General features: G+C 36.0%; 1 protein-coding gene and 1 long non-coding RNA gene across 3 annotated transcripts in view; one reads left to right on the forward strand and one right to left on the reverse strand.

The window, feature by feature from the left end:
- LOC134649972 (very long chain fatty acid elongase 7-like) overlaps nt 1–23,400 on the forward strand; it is a 144,437-nt gene that overhangs the window by 74,349 nt on the left and 46,688 nt on the right. Inside the window, exon 1 of one of the 2 annotated variants that reach the window (XM_063504783.1) lies at nt 18,336–18,340. The exons of the other annotated variant lie outside the window; for it this stretch is intronic. The gene's annotated coding sequence lies outside the window, so the exon portion shown is untranslated. Of the gene's footprint in view, nt 1–18,335; nt 18,341–23,400 lie in introns of those variants that run through there. 2 annotated transcript variants of the gene reach the window in all.
- LOC134649994 (uncharacterized) overlaps nt 17,088–23,400 on the reverse strand; it is a 68,639-nt gene continuing 62,326 nt past the window's right edge. Inside the window, exon 2 of the long non-coding RNA XR_010097018.1 lies at nt 17,088–17,373. This is a non-coding gene — a long non-coding RNA (uncharacterized LOC134649994). The remainder of the gene's footprint in view (nt 17,374–23,400) is intronic.

A 23,400-nucleotide genomic window follows, 5' to 3' on the forward strand; every position in this document is an offset into this window, starting at 1 on the left:
TGGCAAAATGCCGGGATAAAGCGAAGAAGAAAAAAAGTGAAAAAAAGGGATATATTTTTTATTTTTATCTTTATTTCTTTTGTTTAAGCTACTTTTGTAAACGCAGTCCATCGTTCAACGACTCTGTTGAACAATGCCGAAAATATAATGAATTATAAAAAAATGATGACGCAAAACTACCTAATGACAAAATGACTAATGAAGATGTCATACAAGCATGCACTGAAAAAATGTCGGTGACGTTCGGAGGTCAACTGACGTCCGCCGCCGCATTACTGCCGCGATTGTGACGTTCATTCCGTCACTCATTTTATCAAGGAAATTGACAGATACAGCGGCGACAACAATGACCTCGCAACAGTTGCAGCTACAGTTGACATCCGAACGTCACCGGACAAAACTCTAGAGCGCAGTTATGTTTTAATTTTGGGTATTACCAACCAATAACACTTCGTTAAAGTTTTTTTCTTAAGCACAGAGATTCCTATTAAATATGTATATATTCTGTCAATGTCGGTAAAACACAGGAAGTTCAGTTACTTATGTTAATATTTGAAATGAGACAATGCTTGTAAACTTATCTTTCGACGTATTACCGTCTTATCGTTTCTCTTGGAATTTATTCTAAAAACAAGTAGGGACTTGAAGTTTCAAAAATGTTTTTTTTTACCGGAAATGTTGGATGTTGGACACTTTTGATAATTTTTCAACCATTATATGGGGCATTATCTATTAGAAGGGACCTTATTGTCGATGGCGCTTACGCCGCACAGCGTCACGCGGCATTTATATCGGAGCTTCGTTAATAATGGCGTAAGCGCCATCGACAATAAGGTCCCTTTTCATAGATAACGTCACATATCTATATATCTAATGATCGGGATCCGGCAAACCTCGTCGGCGATGGCGGGATAACTTGGACTCCTTTTTGAGAGGCTGGCCAGATATAGCACTAAATAGAGACCAGTGGAAAAAGTCGGGGAGGCCTTTTCCCAGCAGTGGGACACAGTGGGCTCTGAATAATAATAATATACCTGCCTCGATAACGTGTACTAGTTAACAGTGTTATGGCAGGTGTCCGACATCTTTGCAATAACCCATCAGTCTCACTGTCCACCCAACTTCAATCCATAGACCGGTAAACTGTTCACTTTTTCTACAATAGACAATGCCATCTGAGACCGGTTCATGGGTGTCTATTGTTGCACCTGTGAACGGTTCCCAGCAGGCGTTCTACATGACATCTACATTAAAGCTCTCCAAAGGGCCTTTACGTGTTGGATCTATATCCCCACGCAAGCCTATCAAAAGACCGGGATTTATAGGCCCATGATTCCAAAAAAGGAGATACAAATAATAATAATATATATGTATGACTTGACCCGGCAGACGGAAACATGGTCGCCCTAAATTTACCTTGCGTTCTGTGGAGCAAGAGCTGGGGTGTATAGGGGATGGGGTCGAAGGGGGGTTACCCAAGCTGCCCAGGACCGGAGTCAGTGTTACGTTCACGCTAGCGTGAACGTAACACTGAAACGCTAGCGTTTATGTCAGTGCCAAACTGGTGGTAGCCGCACTAGTTGCAGTAAAACAAATGCTACGTAACGTCGTAATGTCAAGATCATCTCAATTATACCTAACCGAATACCTTTTTCGTTTCGTAAGGGCCAAGGAGCTTCGTGCAAAAATATCTATACTTATATTACTTATACAAATATTAGCAGTGTAGCCTTGACACACTAATTCGCGTTTGACATATCGCGATTGAATTTGGGCATTTTAAGACTTGTCCAGAGAGACTCGAACCATATTGTTTTTTGGCAGGCATGTGTCTTTCTTTTGCCTGAATCTGAATAAGTAAAAATGGTTCAAGTCTGGCCCTCCTGGGCAAGTCTCCCGGACTCCTCCTATACCTAGTTTATACCAATATTAGACTATAGTAAAAGATGAATTCAGTGTAAGTCATCTCTACCGCCTCTTTAATAGGTACAGTATTTTTAACTGCGCGGCAGCGAAAAAAAATTTTGTTTTTATCTCAGAGAACCGTCACAGAGTAATCGTTAAAAAAATACTTTATGTCCATTATTGTATACCTAATACCTATGTATTTTTAAATCCAACTCAAAGCAAGGAAAACGTTTTTTTTTCTACGCGTCTGCAAAAGCCTGTTTAAGAAAACAATACTTAACATTTTTATTATTTATGACTGAGTGTTTTGAACTTGTAATTAACTATTCGGTACTTAAACGTATTTAAATTTACGTCAGTAACAGAGATTTTGAGCATTACGTTTTCTTAATTTACGTCAATTAGTTATTTTACTTCGACACTTTTACGTTAAAGTACGTGTTAATTATTATATGTGTTTTTCCATTTTTTTATTTCATGCGTAAGTACCTACCTACCGAAATATACTCGTACAGTAAACAGTTTGTCTACGAGTGAAATCAGTAGGTACGGCTACCATCAGTTTGGCACTAACATAAACGCCGTCGAGAACGTAGGTAATTTACTTTCTATATATCTCGCTCGTACTCGCATATTAGTGCAAACGAGATGTATAGAAAGTAAATTACGTTCTCGATAGCGTAAATGTCAGTTTTGACACTGTCAGTGACTCATGGTACGGGCTCAGTTTCTTTTTTCAAAATGTCGAAACAATTTTCCACTATGGAATTTATATGAAATACCAGGTAGCAAATAACGTCACCGTTAACTTACCTACTCTTTATAGTTCTATACTTAAAGCAATACGGAAGGGAGGCAGCATTCGCACTATTTCCCCTCTGCGTAGGTACAAGATCAACTGATCTAGCGTGGGTAATAAAACTAGTTGCGCTCGGATTTTCAACTAGACCATGGTATAATAATATACTCCGCCTGGTACTCTCTTCCGAGATTCGCGAATGACCTAACTGTCACTTGCCTACGTTATCATGCTGTTTACAGGTTCTCAAACTTTAAAATGTGGGAGAATTTTAACCAACGGTGAAAATTATTTTAACGGCATTAATTTTAAGTTATTCATGTAGAAACATAGTAAAATAAAACAAATCTATACTGCACTTTTCACTCCTACTCTTACAGTTCCGAATAGAGCAGCCAACCATTTTCGTAACAAAACATTAATTACCAAGCTTACGACGTGAAAAGTTTGGAAAACACTGCGACTGCTGACACTGAGCGAGAAGGAAATAACAATTAACACGCGTTCGACAAGGATGACGGTCAGGGACAAAATGGCGGATTGTCAAATGTAACAGCGCTATCCTGTGTTGCCAGTAGTGTAAACAGAACTACCCGAACGTCTGAAATTTATTTCGTGAATCGGAAGATATTGCTAACGAATAATTAAAAATGACGTGTTATTGTAAAATTTAAGATACAATACATATAAATGAAAATTATAAAATTATAAAGAAATATTTTAACTTATTAACCATAGATATAATGTACCCATGTAACTTGTTATGTTGAAATAAAGTGGCAATGTTTTTGTGACGTAGGCAAGTGACACTCTGGGAAGAGAAGACCATGTTTTATTAGACCATGAACTAGACCGAGTCCAGTCGCGCGAGTGAACACAGCAGCAGAAAAAATGCCTAATTAATTGCTCGGTTTGTTGTTAAAAGAGGTCGGGGACATCAAATTTACAAAATGAAGGTGTTACATTTCACATGTAATATTTTTTTACGTATCATACGTTTAATTACATTTAAACACAATTATTATATTTTAGTCTCATGTAATTGTTGGATTTATCGATTTTGTTCGCCCAGTACAAATTGCGGATCGGTCGAGCGACAAATCCGAATTCTCATCTCTCAGAAAACAATAAAATTCTTTGATGAAAATGTGTTAGTGTGCGTGTTGTGACACTTGTGACTCGTCCGTACACAAAAACAGATGGAGGTGTGCAAGATTTGTCTGTGTAGGGTGTCATTTTCTATGTATTTGTGTCGTCATTACAGATTTGATTTTGTATGTAAGTGTGTGAGAAGTGCGACTGTGTGCACCTTTCCCCCCGCAAAAAATGGCAGAAAGATTTGTACGGTAAGATATCGCTTGGGCCCCTCCCTTCCTTGTCGGAAGCCGGTGTTGCTCGAAGGTTCTATACGATTTATAAAATAGAAAATTTTGTCTAAAATTAATCATTCCGTAACAGCTTCAAAAGGGGATGAAATATAATTATCATGAATGTACATGTTAGTACTAAAAAAAAGGCCAGGTCAAGAGCACCCACCCTAAACTGTCGAGCGTGTATGAGGAATGTTATGAAAGTAACGGAAGCGAAAGAGGTATGTCAGGATCGTAGCAAGTGGAAATCCGTGGTCTCTGCCTACCCCTCCGGGAAATAGGCGTGATTATATGTATGTATTAGTACTAATTCAACTCTGAAGAAATCGCGGGCATAAGTTAATTTACTACTCATCTTAAAGCTAAGTAATTGATACCTTATATTTCTTACTATGATACCTATAGATTACCTAGTGCAATTACTTGTATGTTGACGTCTCAAATGACGCATCAATAGTCGAAGTCGATAGTCACTGCAATTTGGCTACGAGTCAAAAGGAATATAATAAGGGAAACTACCGTAGGTAGTAATGAGGTGATTAGGATATTAACTCAGAAACAATGAAAACAAACCACTTTACACGGAAATTTCCGTTTAATTGACCGATTTTCAATGTTCATGAGGGTATTATCCTCGGACGCAAAAGCTAAATATATTATATGTTAATATTTACAGATAACCTATTGAAAATGAAATAAAAAACACTTAAGAGGATAGTGGATCAATGAATATATTCATATGTACTTACCTATGTATAAAAATATATGATTTTATATAGGTACGCAAAAAACAACAATAATGATTGACCCGATTAATAATTTAACAGAAGAATTAATCCTTACTAATATCTAATAAAATTCTTCAAATAAACGCGGTTCGTCTTGCTTTTGCTGTTAAAATTACATAAGTATTTGCGAAAAACTTAGTTTGATATGAATGTAGATGTAGGTAACGGGAAATTTTGAAGCCTCTTATAAGGTATTTGAGTACTTACTAGTCAAATCAGGTTCTTTTTTCGAACTGTCAAAACGATTTTGCTACTATGGGATTTATATGAAACACTAGCATGTGACGTCACAATCAAATTACGTTCTCTTTATAGTTATATACCGATTTTAAAATAGAAATTGTGTCTAAAAATAACTGATGTCCATGTTATCTATTAATCTTCTGGTGCTTTAGTTCTTGCATGGTGTAAAATAATTTATTTACAATACAACAATCAAGAAAATATACATGAAAAAGATATATCTGGTCAATAGGTACCTATGCAATAAATATATAGTATTTTATTGTAATCCAGGGATGAAATGAGGACTAAATTTGTTTTGAGAAATGTCCATTACGCCCTTAAATTTCTCTGTTTATGCAAACAGGTGTTATCATGCGAAGTCTTTGAGATAATTGAATTAAAACTACGTATTGTTTTTTTTATCTTTACAGATCAACAATATCGTATCGAATAAGAAGGTTTCAAGCGGGTATGTTTTCATTCTATTCCCCATATACAATTTCCAACTCGTAATTTTTAGTTTTAATAGTTTTTTTTCTACGCTTATATATCATTAAAAAAGGAATTAACAGACCCTTCTGAATTATAACCATTTTTTTCTTGGCATTTTTATAAAGCATAGTATCTTCGTGTTTTGAAATACCACTTATTAATATTATTTAAGGTTAAGCTAATAATTATAGGCCAAAGCAAAATTATAGGCGGAAGCATACCTAGTAGTAATAATATATTCTACCTAATGTTACAGGTATTACGCGATGTTGCTAAGTATCCTGATATACTTCGTGTACTACGCGGTGTACACGCTCCTCCTTGCCATCGGCGGTCTCTGGTGCTTTGAGGAATGCGTTCTCACTGAGGAGGAGGAGTACGTATTCTACACACAGCAGAGGGCGCTGCCTTACTGACGTGTAAGTATACATACATATAGACACACGCCTTGCCATCGGTGTCTCTGGTACTTTGAGGAGTGCGTTCTCACTGAGGAGGAGACGTGTTCTACACACAGCAGAGGGCGCTGCCTTACTGACGTGTAAGTATACATACATATAAACACGCGCCTTGCCATCGGTGTCTCTGGTGCTTTGAGGAGTGCGTTCTCACTGAGGAGGAGACGTGTTCTACACACAGCAGAGGGCGCTGCCTTACTGACGTGTAAGTATACATACGTATAAACACGCTCCTTGCCATCGGTGTCTCTGGTGCTTTGAGGAGTGCGTTCTCACTGAGGAGACGTGTGTTCTACACACAGCAGAAGGCGCTACCTTACTGACGTGTAAGTATACTTACGTATTAACACGCTCCTTGTCAAGGGTGTCTCTGGTGCTTTGAGGAGTGCGTTTCCACTGAGGAGGAGACGTGTTTTACACACAGCAGAGGGCGCTGCCTTACTGACGTGTATGTATACATACGTATAAACACGCTCCTCCACGTCGGTGTTTTTCGTGCTTTGAGGAGTGCGTTCTCACTGAGGAGGGAAGGAGGACTCGCTTGTGGTACAATTCCGGAATCCTTCGCTTGCTCTTGTATCAATATTAACACGAGGAGTTAAGTTAAACAACAATTTTGTCGCCTTGTAATATAAATTTGTATATTCTCTTTAAAAAAAAAGTATTAAGCGGAAGTAAATCAAGAAATATCTGCAGTAATGGTAATCAGCTTAAAAAAATGTGTATCTTTTCATATACGTTTCCAAAAAAAGGAAAAACCTGGTCAAGCGTGACATTGCAAGTGCAAAGCGCCTACACTATGATGAACCAATCGATACAGTTGCTAAAACTACACAAATGAACCTATTTCCTTAGCCAAGTAATTGATCAAGCGTTGTCAATGAAAAAGACCAGTTATTTCATAACCTGAACAAGTTGAAGGTTATGTATACCTAACTCGCGAAATCGAAAGTAAATAGAACAGTAAATAATCACTGATCCAAAACAAAACTTATGGTCGGAGTTCTGTAAGAATCACAGGACTAGAATGTACAGTCACGCTCCGTGATTGTTACGCCATTTATGGTTCTAGCTAAATTGGACATTCCATAGTGTATGTATGGATCAACCAATTAAGCTAGGACCCTAAATATCGTAACAATCCCGTGAGATGATTGAACAAGATTGCCTGTCAAATATCGAAAGTGCGACCACAAAATCGGAATGATGTCTAATGTTATTGGAATTATGCTTTGTTGTTTGACTTCTACATAAAAAAAACAACGGGTTGCACTCCGGGAGTGCCGACAGAAGTGAAAACTCAATGACTAGTCCAAAATGTCTGCAACACTATGTATAATTTGACCCATCCTCCTTTCTATTGAAAAACTTTAGTTCCGAAATTGCTGGCCAGATAAGATAAGATAAGATAAAAGATAGTTTATTCAAGTAGGCATAATTACAATACGCTTATGAACGTCAAATAAAGCTAGGTAGACTCCAACCCTACACCTCTGCCCCGAGAAGATTTAAATCCCCCCTCAATTGGAGGAGGGTATCCCAATATGGGACCGGCAACAAACTCGGCGGCAGTGAGCTTAAATTTGTAGCGTTAATTGTTTAAAATTCGAATAGAAATTGTAAAGTTACCTTGCAGACCTCGCATCTAAATATATTTGGTCATGATATTTTGAGTTTTATTCACCAGTACTAGAGTTCGCTTATATTAGCGATTTCATCAAGATGTAGCTTTATTGAATTATATTGGAGTGATATAAAGTTAGAATGTAACTGTGAGATCCTCATATCTCAGCCCGTACAAGGTTAGAACATTGAGCTTTATTGCTTAATATAAAAGTCCAGTTTTAAATAATTGACCTGATTATGATACGTTATGACTAAAGGTCTTTGGTGAATAAAAACGAAACAGCAGGCTCAAGCATAAATTTTCGCCGCGCGGTAGAAAGAGAGGGTTACGCCTTACGCCTTACGCTGTCTCGAGTTTAACATTTTTTCCCCACCTCAAAAAGTGCACAGCGCCGCTAAAGAAATTTTCACTTCAATAAAATAACGGTAGAGACAGTCTAAGCTAACTCTGGAGTGAATTAACACGTGATATAGTATGAAAGACGCTGCCAAAGTTTATCGCTAAGACGGACTCTCGATCTCGTAATAATGAACACGCATTTAATTATTATACCAGCTATTCAGTATACTTATTAAATATTGCAAAACTAGAGTTATGCAAAAATTAGTAATGAAATTCCGATAACACGGACGAAGCAAGGCCAGAAGCGTAGTCTCGATCCCCTCTACGAGTAATTAGGAGTGACGCCTCTGGTATCGTTCAGTACTCTGTGGCAAGCCATCCATACAACTCTGTCAAGGGTTGCTTATTGATTTATCTCTTACACATATATGAAGTTTTAAATGTCTAAAGTGTGCTAGTAGTTATTTAGTAGCGGATATACACACATAAATATAGTTTTTTTCGTGTGTTTATAGAAATGGAAAATCGATAGTTTGGTTTTAATGGTGCGATGTATATATTGACTCTGCTAGTTTGTGCGAAATAAATTAGTTTGAGAAGGTGATTATTGTCTTGACTTTTATTGGGTAAGTATAATTTAATTTATAATTGTTGTATAGTTAGTAGTTGTTATTATTGTGAAATCGTTTCCCGTGAAACGGTATTTTTCTTCATGAATTAACTCCGATTATAGTAACAGGTAATCATTTCAAGCAAATTATATCAATTTGTTTTGATTAAATTTGACATTAAATAATTTTATTGTTGTAGTTTATTTAAACAAAATTCAAAAGTTTTTTTAAAGAAAATTTCATTTTATCTTATTACATTTTAAATTAAATCTTTTAAACCGGGTTTCTACATGAAAACTTTAGCAGTAATAAGAAGGTACATTAGTTTATCTGGCGGTTCAAGGTTTGGATCCCGGCAGGGCCGACGTTTATTCGAATATCTGTTCTAATTTGAGTGTTTTCATACACGTTATTTATTTATTTAAACTTTATTGCACATTATAAAAAGTAGAAATGGCGAACTTGATGCCTGAAGGCATTATCTTCCACTACTTATATATTATCAGGCAAAACAGGAAAAAGTTATTGCACAATATAAAAAAGTACAAATGGCGAACTTGATGCCAGAAGGCATTCTCTTTCACTACCACTACTTATATACCATCAGGCCAAACAGAAAAAGTAGAAGGTGCAAGCATTAAACAAAAGAAGAAAGTAACTTAAAATAAGCAATAATATAGCGTTAAATTATAATTATATTCACACAAATATTAAAGAATTCAACATCATTTCAACAAAATTATTAATTCATTCTCATTCATTTAAATTTACATTTGAGCAGCTCAAGAAATTTAGTTTGGTTTAGTAACTTCGGCCGCTGATGAAATTCAAGATTTAACTTAAAAACAACGCCTGACCTTCGCTAACCAAGTTTAAACCATCATTGAAAAGAAATATTAAGAACCACGCAACATTTTAGTGATATGTTAAGGTAACAAAATATATAATCAAAATAAAAATAAAATTCATTTACCGTCGCAAAAAAATAATAACATAATATACGCAATAGGGTGTAAGCCGTGTGGTGGCCGGCTTTAGAATAGCGCCAACCCTCACATAGGATAAGGGTATCGTACGAGGCGACTAAGCCCACGAAGCAAGAAGGTATTTCGTTACAGGGGAGATGGTCGTCCTCTTAGCATTGGTTTGCAATCCATCTAGGAGAAGGATACTCCAAAATAAAACCCGGAATGGAGTTTCCGTAAGGCGCGAGTAAGGTCCAACCTGAAATAAGCGGCAGATTCCTGCAGCCTACCTGTCTCTACACGTATTGGCTCGCCTTTCCTGTGGGATAAGACAGTGAAGCCGAGAGGGTAATGCAGGTGCTGCGCATCCCTGCGTTTCCTTAATTTCGTCCCAGGCGGTGTAATAGGATATTTCTCCGGTTTTACACCATAAATCGTCTGCATTAGACGCTAAGGCCAATGAGGGTGTAAGTCCAATTGGGTTGTTGACTGTATATTATTAAATATAAATATTTTTTGTTTTCATTTTAAGTTTAAATTTTACTGCTTATTTTTGCAAGTTGTATACTTTTCCCGTTTTTAGATATGTCTAACTATACTCATTGTTTATTTATAAAATAGTTAATTTATATCTCTCCTGTGCTGTTTTAGCGGCAATCACTCCAAATAGCGTCACTGCAGCTACTGAACAAGGTTTTTCAGTTGTTTTACATATAGGGTTATTTCAACTGTTTTTATTAAATATCACTACAAAACCTCTTAAAAACCCTTGTTCATATTTATAACTGTATTTTTTTATGGTCGCATACAATAGGTATTGTATTTGAACCCTACGTTCAACATGTTAATTATCATTTCTTGTTCTTTCCTCTTCCAAATATTATTTTATTAAATGTGAAACTTTCGTGAATAATTTGTTTGACGTAAGAGAACAATGCAAAATAGTTGCAGTGCGGCTACCACCAGTTTCGCACTGACATAAACGCCATCGAGAACGTAATTTACTTTCTATGCATCTCACTCGTACTCGCATATTAATGCAAGCGAGATGTATAGAAAGTAAATTACGTTCTCGATAGCGAATATGTCAGTTCTGACACTGTCAGTGACTCATGGTACTGGCTCAGTTGTCAAGCAGCTGTTTTGAACTTGGACTTGAGTTCACAGTTAGATACTGCTTGTTTTAGCCCATTCTTTGATGAAATATGTAAAATATATCGCTACCTAACCGTTTGTAACAGACCAATCCGAACGTACAATGACATTAGAATTATATTTAAATAATAATATATATTAGCGGACATCTTACACAGACACAGTGCTAGGCTACAATATACCTACCTACTTAAATAAAAGAAACTTACCTATAAAATAAAAACCAAATCATAAAAAGAATACCACATCCAGCAGGTCCGCCTGTGGCATGGTGCCCATTACGCTGGCGGCGTTTCCTCGTTTCCAATATGTAAATTGTGTTATTTAGCTATCGGGCGTATCGCTTGCGAAGCGCTGGTGGCCTAGCGGTAAGAGCGTGCGACTTGCAATCCGGAGGTCGCGGGTTCGAACCCCGGCTCGTACCAATGAGTTTTTCGGAACTTATGTACGAAATATCATTTGATAATTTACCAGTCGCTTTTCGGTGAAGGAAAACATCGTGAGGAAACCGGACTAATCCGAATAAGGTCTAGTTTCCCCTCGGGGTTGGAAGGTCAGATAGCAGTCGCTTTCGTAAAAACTAAAGCCTACGTCAATTCTTGGGATTAGTTGTCAAGCGGACCCCAGGCTCCCATGAGCTGTGGCAAAATGCCGGGATAACGCGAGGAAGAAGACAGTAAAGTTTTTCCATTAAGGGGACCATTTTGCACACATCTCCCCTACAAGGTTTCAATATGCTTGAAAAATAATATGAATAATATCCACATTTCAATAGACTTAACAACAGAAAACCTATAAGTATTTTAAAATCCTCTTTAAAAATTATTACAACGCAATAAAAACGTGAAATAATGTCTAGGTCTCAGATTTTCTTCAATTCAAGGGTGTTCTTACAAAACTCTTGTAACAGTTGTGTAACACCCGATTATCTAATTTAACAGTTCCTGAATCGAAAGGAATCGGAAGTAGCAATAGTCCGTCTCGTGGTTTCGAAGTCCTTCGAACGCAATATCCTGCCGTTTGCGTGAGCGAGCCGTGTTGCACAATGGGCATGTACTGGCCGATTACTGAGATTCTTGGCCTGTATTTGACACGCGCAAAACATATGGCGATGGACAGTTAATTAATTAAGCGTTAATATCGTCAATTTTGCTGGCGTTATTTATTAGTACAGTGTACTGTACGTTTTTGCTCGTATTACAGGCCACAGCCGTTATATTACATTTTACCTAACACTTAACGTAACACAAGTTTTTTGAAGTGAAAACTTCTTTAGCGGCGCTGTGCACTTTTTGTGATGGGGAAAAATATTAAACTCGCGAGAGGTGTCACGTGACCGTAAGACGTAAGACGGACACGTGACCTGATCGAAAAACTGTTACTTTTCAATGTCTTTGAGTTTTTCTTTATTGATTTAAATGCCATCTAGTGAGTTTCGCTCTAACTGGTATTAATATAACTCGAGTAGGTGAGGGTGGGGAGGGTCGATCCCTAGGGGACACTTGGTAAACTTCATTTTTAATCAAACCAAACGAGATACATTTTTTTGCACTGGTAACACTCATTCATTCGTTCCTAACTTCACGTTCTGTCATGGCACTGTATCGGAAAAGTCAGTGTTTCAAAAATGGCGGACGGTGAAAGATTTTCTACGTACTATATTAAATTTTCGGTAAGCTTTAACTGGATTTATTTTATAATATGAGATGGAAATGATGTTAGTGAGTGTGCTTATTTTATTTGTTGTTTATTGAAGTGATGATTAACTTGGATTACATTGATATACGCAAACACACGTTTCGAGTACGGCACGTTTTATAATCTTACTATGTATGGGGAGACTTTGTCTTTTTCTTCAGGGGAGATATGATTCCGGGATCATGTCACCCCCAAAGCGATCAAGTATATACATTGTAATAAATTTAAGTACTTACAAAATGATTCATAGATCATAAATATTTTTATGGATGAAATGCTATTTCAATGGCTTTCCGACCTTATGTACTATAGAACCGACGGTCCATAGAAAGGATTTTAGGATTATGCAGCTCAAACACCGTCCTCGAAACGTGAGCAGTATATTTCTAAAATTATTTATTATAGTAAACAATAACGACCAGAGATAGGTAAAAAATTTAAAATTGCTGTAGGTATCTGACGCTAAAAAATACCTTAATAATAACTTTAAAAAATTTAGCTTGTTACAAGAAATGTTATGTTAATAACTTAGATTTTTGTTTTTTTTTTAACTTTTTTTTTGGTTCAAAAATTGATTCCCTATTTTATGTTGTTTTATGGATAATACGATTACATTGTTTTTTAAAAGTATAAGATTATGGATTAATATGTGTTAGATATCTACATATATTAATTTTCTGTAGATAAAGTGAATAAATTAATGTAGATACTACCCTCGAAATATGACATTGCCGCTTAAAATCTTTTTACCAAGTGTCCCCAAATCTGGAAGACTTGATCCCTTCGGCTTAGACTTCTGATTACCGGAAATACAACTTCAAAGCATGGAAGATGCAATTTAAATATGTTTGCTGTGTATTTTACAAATTATAGATGCATTGCTAATAGCGATCCTAGTTATATAATCAATGAGAATCTGGTATGGGGAGACATGGTAAAAATCTGTTTACCATGTGTCCCAAGAACCAGGGTCACTTGATCCCCCTAGGATCAAGGCTCCCGACCAGGGGTAAACAAGTCTCCCTTACATAGGGGACACATGGTAAAAGTCAACAGTATGGGTTTTCATTAAATAATGGTCTAATTTATTGCACAAATCTGTTCTAATTCAAACTATTAATGAAGAGATAAATTCTGAATCGTATGGTCTATAAAGTTTTTCAATACTACAAATAGTTAAGAAAATGTATGCTAAAAACAAAAGGGGTGATCAACCCTCCCCAGTTTCCCTAACAGTGATGTGCTTAGGGCTTTCAAGTAATGCGACTAAATAACGCTATATGGCGTTAACCTCAATTATACATAGTGCTGCAGACATTTTGCAATAGTGATTGAGTTTTCACTTCTGCCAGCACTCCCGGAGTGAAACCCGTTGTTTTTTTTAATGCTATAATTCGATACGATTTGTTACGAGGGCTAATGCATTGCAATTGCATTAATTGCAATTGCAGTATCATAAAACTCAAAGACAATCGTATTTGACGCGTAAAAACATGAGATCGTTCGATTACAGCGGTTCTTTATTTTTTTTGGTCACGCCATCTGTCTGTCAAGGACACACACTATGATTATAAATTTGGAACGAGATGGCAGTGACCGTTATACTCGTAGCTAGGGTTTGGTAAAATTCGACCGCGAGGCCGTCCGGTCCACTGGCCAACCTCAGAAGGCCGAATTACAAAACCTCTTGTAATATGAATATTATGATTTTTGAGATTCACATTCTTAATGGATACTTAGTAGGACCGGTGGGTTATTATTAATCTATTGCATTATTTTTCAAATCTTTTGCATTAGGTATTATATTTCAAGCGTTTTTGTATGCCACGCCATCTATAAGGATAACTTAACTTTTTTTTCTACTCGTCGACTGCAATGCTTGAATTAAGACTTCGTATACCAAAGTGAAATCGCATACTTTTTTCACTATGGGACCCCAACTCAACTATAATATTCATTTCGATACAGTTTAGTCAACTATAATATTCATTTCGATACAGTTTAGTCAACTATAATGAAATTGACCAATCGAAAGCGCGAAGCGTGTCGCGTACGAGTATGAAGGTATCGCGGCTGCTCGCGCATCTTAGCTGTATACTTTTGGTTTTTTTACCTACATATATGATTCTTCTACTAGTTTTAAGTATTTTTTTGTTGACTCGTAGAAAGAGTATTGTATACAATAGTGATATAATCAAGCTTTTCAATCTCGTACCTAACTTAGGCAACTCAGTAAGCTTCGTTGCCTAAACACGGTACTCGACTGAAAAGCTCTCCATTATATCACGATTATATAAAATACTATTTAAATGCACTTTAAAAAATCAATGACAAAGGTAGGTACTTACCTGTGCATGCTCTTTCATTATCGTAAACAATATACTTTTATCTGATAAAATTTTATACTGCCATTGGGTAAAAATAATATTTAATCAATATATATAATAAAAGGAAGTGTACAATGTGCGTGCCGCTAAAACTCAGAAATGAGCCCCGATACGATCAAGGAAGTTATATGGTGTGGTAGCCCTCTATCTTCCGTCCATGAAGAAGTTTCCCGTTTTTACCTGAAGCGTGTGCTTTTGAAGATATAAGGGCTGAAAGTTTCGCCCAGACCCAGTCCCAGAAGCAGTCGTATTGTTATTGAATATAGAACCTTAACTTAATAGACGAAAGTTCAGAATAGATCGTGAAATATATACCTACAAAATGTGTACCTGGTGTGGTGTCTCGGGTCTCGGAGGCTAGACATTTCTAGAACAGTCCAGAACATTTGGGAGGATTCGAGAGCATTCCACTCCACAGCATTTCAGAACATTCTGGAATGTTTTCGAATGTTCGAGAATGATCTAGAATAGCTATCATTGTGGAACATTCCAGAACACTTTCGAATGTTCTGGAATATTCTGAACCATTCGAAGCCTTTTTTGTAGGGTCGGAGCGGAGCTACCATTGGTACGCGTAGGTATATAGAGCAAGATCCGTCATGAGGTTCGAATGTTCGAGAACGACCCAGAATATTCTGGAATGTTGTCGAATATTCGGATATAGCCTAGAATCCAGAATATGTTGTAGAATGTTCGAGAACATCCCAGATCATTATGGAATATTCCAGAACACTCTCGAATGTTGTGGAATATGCTGGAATATTGGGGCCATTTGATTTTTTTACAACTACCACACAATCACATGTCAACTCTCTGAGCGAAGCCGGGTACCTCAGCTGGTATGAAATAAATATGGGTAATTAGCACTAAAAAAATGTAACCAACCATGAAGACTAATGTCGCTCCAAAAAAGTTTCTTATTAAAAGCAATTAATTACAGTAAATGTACAGTATCACTTAAAAATCGTTCTAGAGCCGTTACATTTACTACACAAATACTAATTAACAGTAATTAAACATTTAGATTCCTCTCATATACACATTGTTTATGTAATACAAACGTACATCATGATATGATCAGCATCATATTTTGTATGCAGTCTTGCAAAACCTTGCAGATAACAAGATAACATTTAAGTAAATTATTTAGTATAATGACTCTTGACATTTTGAGGATTTTACTATGTGTTTTGTTCACTAAGCAGGGTAAGACCGAAGGCCAACTCGAACACACTTTGACATTAAAAATACAACATATATTTTAATTCATAAATACTTAAGAAAACGTAAAAATAATGAAGTGTCACGCAAATATCTCAGCAACAGCATGTAGCTGGCAACTTCCAGCGCTGATCAAAATGATATTTTTCATATTATGAATTTATTTGGATTAAGTATCTTGCTATTATTTAAATGTATTTCTGACGATCACAATATAGATTCTTATAAATTGGCATTAATGTAATTTGTACTGTAATCATATGTTGTGAAATAAATCTAATACCTTTAAACGAGCAATTCTTGTATATTTATTTATTTATATATATATATATTTCGCGGATCTCGGAAACGGCTCTAACGATTTCGATGAAATTTGGTATATGGGTAGCAAAGCTCGGTCTCCCAGATATTAGATCTAATCTAATCTAAATCTAATCTTATCTATCGTTTAGTTATCATTCGCGCGTGCATTTCACTCGTACATGTCCGTACATGTATTGGCGCGAGTGAGACGCATGGGCTAGTGAGAACAAAATGGCATCATTGTTATGTCAAAATGTAAGTTTGAATTGGCCTCCAGGATACACATGAGGATGTGATGTCAATCTGTTTATAACCACTATAAATGTTTTTTCCCGTGATTATTTTTATCTAAGTATAAGTACTAAAATGTTTTACATCTATGCTGATTAATGATTATGCACAAAGTGTAATGTGGTTTGTTTATAATTTTCTTGACAAAAAAGAAAACTATTAAATAGTAGCTATATATTTATATTTCAAAGACTATTAAATTTAGAGGTTATATGCAATAACTAACTGTCATAATAAGCTTTTGTAAAAAAAATAACATTTTTGGTACAAGCTTTTATCGCTGACTGTACTTTTCATTTTTGAAATCGGGAAGTGGGTCAAAAACTTGCAAGATTTGACCCGTACATACATAGTATACATAAATTGAAATTTAATAAAAAGCTTGTAATAAAAAAAGCGGCCAAGTGCGAGTCAGACTCGCCCATGAAGGGTTCCGTATTTAGGGGATTTATGACGTATTAAAAAAAAACTACTTATTAGATCTCGTTCAAACCAATTTTCGGTGGAAGTTTGCATGGTAATGTACATCATATATTTTTTTTAGTTTTATCATTCTCTTATTTTAGAAGTTACAGGGGGGGGACACATTTTACCACTTTGGAAGTGTCTCTCGCGCAAACTATTCAGTTTAGAAAAAAATGATATTAGAAACCTCAATATCATTTTTGAAGACCTATCCATAGATACCCCACACGTATGGGTTTGATGAAAAAAAAATTTTTGAGTTTCAGTTCTAAGTATGGGGAACCGCCAAAAAAAATTTTTTTTTTTCTATTTTTGTGTGAAAATCTTAATGCGGTTCACAGAATACATCTACTTACCAAGTTTCAACAGTATAGTTCTTATAGTTTCGGAGAAAAGTGGCTGTGACATACGGACGGACAGACAGACAGACAGACGGACATGACGAATCTATAAGGGTTCCGTTTTTTGCCATTTGGCTACGGAACCCTAAAAATGAGCAAACCTTTATTAAATTTTGGCTATTTCTAAGAAACACTAATGTCGAAATGACAGATAGGGACAAAAGATTAGCAAAGGCTTGACAGACGTTTAGAATAACGCAATTATTGTTTTGACGAGAAAATAAAATGGTAAAACATTCTACGTAGTAAAATGCCCCAACAGGAAAAAACAATAAAGATATAATAGGTAGTTAGTAAAAAAACAATTTTCATCCGCACCTAATGAGGTCAAAGTTGCTATTTTACGCTCGGGATCAAAATTTGACGTCGCCTATTGTGGCAAAAAACGTCACGTGAATTATGGAAAAATGTCAATTTGTAGGTATGAATATTGCAAAGTAAATACATTGTTTTTATTTCCTTGTAGTACTGATTGATGAGGTCGTGATCCCATTTGTTTTATAAATACCTGATTTACGCACGGATTCGCGTAACTTCAAAATATTTTCTTGAGTTTCATTAATTTTGCTCACTTTTTGGTTGTATTTGGGTTTTTAAAAATTAACTCGATTAGTTTTGTTGAAAGAAAAGTCCAGTCAGCGATAAAAGCTTGTATCAAAAATGTAATGCTTTCGATATTCTTATAACTGACAGTAAACTATTTAAAACTAGTTAAGTTACGCGTAACGTAACGCTTCACAAATGCGATGGTAACCCCTCTGGTGCCATGAACTATGTCCCAGTTAAGTATTTCTAAATCGACGGTGTCACTGGTTATAATTAGAGAACAAGTGCTAACCCAACCTGCTTACAACAGTGGTACCCCTAGTCACAGAATAAATAATAGTACTAGGTACAGAAGACTCACTCTCTAACAAAACGCGTCTGTTACGATCAGGACAGATATGGCCGCTAGGTGGCGACAGCGCCACGCGCGGCTTCTGGCTAACCACCAAAATTGGTGTGGAACGGATGTACTTGTAGCCACCTGTTGCAAAGCGACGAAATCGCGGAGTGAGCCACGCCTGCCCTAGTGTAAATTTCATTGGATACCGCGACGTGACGTACGCGTTTTCGTCAAGTATCATTTTGTATGGAAAAAATAGACATAACGCAAACACGAACGCTCGTCACGCTATCGAATGAAATTTACACCTAGGGGTTCTGATGAATTAAATACTTAAGTTCACCTTGGGCTCCCGTTGATGTCTTCTGTACCTGAAACGTTATGCATCGAATTTTTTGGTCAATCTTGCAATTAGCGGACTTAATGCCAAATGGCATTCTCTGCCAAAATAGCAATTTTCTTGTTTTCCATACTTCAAGATGGCTTCGTGGTCGTGATGGTGACATCACGATCAAATACCGTATAACGGCGTTTTGTGTGATTTTGACTGTCGCTGTCGTCTTGGTCATTTGGTCGTCCTAACAAACTGAATCGACTGATACCATTAAAAAACTTGTCACAAGATACGATAACGATATGTTTAAGATCTAACCTGTCAAATTTGACATTTCCGCGATTCTGGAGATACTCTTGAACGATTTCCACAAGACATGACTTAGAGATCCAATTCACATCTAATAGATATCTAACTCTATCTAACGTAAAAGTGACATTGGTTGCACGAATTGCGCTGCAAAAGAGAACTAGTTGATATCTAAACTATAACGTATCTAGAATGGATCTAGTACGTGTCGTCTCTTGTGAATATCTCGAAGTTCGAATACGGCAGTTTCTCTTCTCTTCAACTGTGTTCTTGTACAGTTTTTTTTTTATTGAAATATTGTACCTAGTTTGTTTACGCATAACTGTTCAGTAGGGTGGAGCGAAATCCAAAATTCTTGAATATAGCAATGGAACCCCTCTAAAAGGATGTCAATTTTTTTATTATTTAAGGGAAAAAATAAAAAAAATATTGGTATATACTTTTAGCCCTCTACTATTCGATTATATGTATATAGCAATAATTATGCATATTTATAATAAATTTCATTTATGCTTATTTTTTTTATAACAAGTTTGATTCATTAAATAACATCTTTTTGTTACAGATATACTCGATTCCTATACCTATTTTTGTTCATAACGTATATTTTTATGACACCGGAAAACCACGTAAATAGAGGTTTTATGGAAAAGGCCCTTTAACCCGGATATTGTGCACAAATTGGAGTTTACAACTATTACAGAACCGTGAAAACTATTTTGAACGTGATAATATAATAAAAATACTACTAGTAAAAGTAAATATATGCCTAACATACGTGTGAACATGACCCAAAAAGGGCGTAAGCGACGCCGAAGGACATAATTTGACGCTCATTTAAACATATAAGTAACCCATTTTTTGCAGTAAAATGATACTTTACGTAATAAATAACACCGTTACTTTGGCACGAGAACGTCTAAAAAAATAACTCATATAATTTTTATACACTAGCATTTTCCTTGTTTTGCATGAAATTGCTGTTTAATATGAAAGTTTGAAATTTTATCATTTCATAAATATTGAAAAAGGCACAAAACTTTCGGCAATAACTTATTATACGCTTATTAAGTATTATATAATTTCAATAAAATGTACATATATTAGTGAAATAGTATATTTAAATAATTGATGAAAATTTACCTTTATTAATTTCTTTAGCGGCTGGGTAGAGGGCTAAAAGTAGTGTTTATTTTGAAACTTATTATAATCACTACAATCTACATGACAAACTGCAAGTTTTTGTACTGGTTCCACATTGATAATCAAATTTTTATTTTTTCCCATACAACGACGCTCCACCCTACTGTTCAGGCATAATTTAGTACAAGACAGGCTAGAGGTTAAATAAAATACTTAGTGTTTTTTGCATATTCTGACGTCAACGCGAACACAATAGTTTAGTAAATAATTATTGTTTAGGTACATTACCTATTTAAAATATAAGATTTATTTTATAGACGTATAGAGCCTATAGACCATAGTTATAGTATTCACCTGTTGGTAGGGTTTGCAATCCGGATCCGAAATGTATGAAATTATCCGGATCTGGATCCGGATCTGCGGATCTTCCCATACATCTTCACATACCGTCGTGCAAACCCTACCTGGTGGTTTTACGGAGCTTACTTACAGATGTGCAAGTTGCGGAAAGTTCCCATAAAATTCTATAAATTCTCGGAAATTTCATGAAACTTTCACTAGGAAATATGGGAAATTTAAATTTAAAATTGGAAAGTTTCAATTCTCATACAAAAATGTAAGAAATTTTCCGAATTTTTCCTACGTTAAATTTCCGAAACGTTTTGCAATTTTGGAAAGTTTCCTTAGGCACATCAGTAAGCTTACTTGATATAGGCCCCGTGCATGAACTATAGGCGGCAGCACAGGAGCTGTCAGATTTGGCGCGAGGCGTAAATGTGTCGTTTATGCTTCCGATGTAGCCCACAAGATGGCAGAACCTAATATGCACAAGGAAACATACCGACGAGAACGGTAGATGGCAGCACTTGCTTTGGCAATGTACATGTGCACATATGTTTCCGATTCAGGCCGCAAGGTGGCCCTGAACGCGCACGGTCCCTATAAGCTCTACGTTAGACAATCGTTAGCTAGTTTAGTAAAGTACAGCGACATCTAGGGAAATGAAAACACATTCCGTATCGAACGTCTTTATTAATTGCAATTCTATTAAAGCTCACCCAAACTCGGCCACCTTAACCCAGATAGGCTTTATAGCTAAATTGACATTGACAGCTAGCACAATATTGACATGAGTTTCACAACACTTATGAAAGTTGACCCTCGGTTCTTTAGCAAAACGTGGATTCATGTTCGGCGATTATGTGTGTGAAGGTAAATTGTTAGTTTGTATAAATATTTTGATAGCAAGGCTGTGTGGCGAAATTGTCCGGATGTGCGGATGTGTGGATTTATTTGGTGCACTTGCGTCAAAACCCTTTTCACCACACCAACTGGTAAAGGCTCTCTTGATTGTTCAAAAACCGATAGCAAAGTTGCATTTTATTCACATGTGAGGCAAAGTAATCAAATGCATATTTTGAGTTGCTTGAAACATTATATTAGCACGAGCGATTAAACAACAACTTTGCCCCCTTGTAAAACAAATAACTATTCTCTGCTAGGAGGGATCAAAGTGGCACTTTTCTTCCGTGCTAGGAGGGATCAAAGAAGCACTTTTCTGTTCTAGGAGACTATTTTTTCCTTTTTTGCATACATCTTTGCATACTATTTTGAAACATAATAATTTCCTCATAGGTGATGTGAAAAGCAATACATGTCACATAACAGCAAAATTAATTCCACCTTGGGCGTTAACACTTGAATTCGTCTCTACGCTCTGGATTCTATTATATAACCCTTCGCTTTGTTCAGGGTTCAATGTACGCCCTCGCCGTAATAATGTCGTTTTGCTCCCTTGTGACAATCCACTATTTCGTTTTCTTTTTTCTGAATACCATGGTAGTCAGAAAAAAGTCATATTAGTCATGGTAGCCACAGTCACACTTCTAGCAAATTATTATATTAAATTATTAATATAAAAGGCAGGACAGCCAGCAAGAAGTACAACATTCAATGACACCGGTGTCATTGTGTTTTATACAGTCGACGTCAAAGATACGTTTACAATTTTCGCCTTATTACAAGGGAGTAAGGTGGAAAAGTGTAAACATATTTTTAACGTCGACTGACTACTTCTAGCTGACTGTAGATGATTTAATTCTTCTTTATTTATTTATTTCTTTGATTATTTCTTCCACACCTTAATAACAAGATAATGTGTTGTGTATGATGAATCGCGTTCATATCAACTCACTATAAACATATCAAGATAGGTACTTATATAACTATCTTGAGATACTAGGTTTTTAATGAATTATATCTAAGTTTCTTCCTCAGTGCACTTGACACTGCCATCCAAAGGTCTCGTATCACTACGTGGGTTTGCATTTAGTGCCCACCATTAGCCATATTATATATAGCCATTATTTTATACTACGAACGTGATTAAACACTTTATTGTACTTCTTAGTACATATAATAATACGGGTATGCATTTAATAAAGGACTTAAGATCATCATTAACTTTCAATCGGCTATAATGTTTAAAAGATTTTCCGTGATGCTGTTGTGAATTGTTTTGTGTGTCGTACTTTCGGTGGAGACATTTAAATTATATTTTCTACTCCCGTACTTTTATTTGTCATTTAAAGGGTCGTGCACACACCTTTAAAACCCTACGTTATAGTTGTCAAGACAAGTCTTTAGTCTATTCCCCAAAAAAGAATTTGTGCATACACGCAGTATCTTTTTGGCGATTTTACGATACTTCGTGTAATGACCACTTAAAAAATATTGAATGAAATACAGTGTTGCCAACCTTATTTTAAATGTCATCTCTGACAAATAAGTGAACCATAGACATGATTTTTTTTAATTTCATTCATTCATTCTTTTCGCGCCCGTACCCTCCAATTTTGCTACTTCTTGAATTAAAAATATTTGTTAAATTTACAATTTTATTTCAAAGTAAGTGCTTGGTCGTAGAAAAAGTATTGTATGCAACGTTGTTTAACTGAGTCAAAAAATACTCGTGGCGTCTTTATTTCGGCTTCGCCTCAAATTGTTACTCACGCCACTCGCCTTTTTTGACCTCTCTTAAACAACGGTTGCATAAAATACTATAATTCATAACATTAGCTGTTTAACTATATAAATTATATTAGTTTATGACATAATATGGTAACATGTATCATAATTGTGGTACGTATAACACCACTGTTCCTACATAATAAAAGGCATTAAAAGAGAATGTGGGTTTTTGAAACGAACTGAAAGCAAGTT

Source organism: Cydia amplana, chromosome 8 (assembly GCF_948474715.1).
Source record: "Cydia amplana chromosome 8, ilCydAmpl1.1, whole genome shotgun sequence".
In the NCBI taxonomy this organism is placed as follows: Eukaryota; Metazoa; Arthropoda; class Insecta; order Lepidoptera; family Tortricidae; genus Cydia; species Cydia amplana.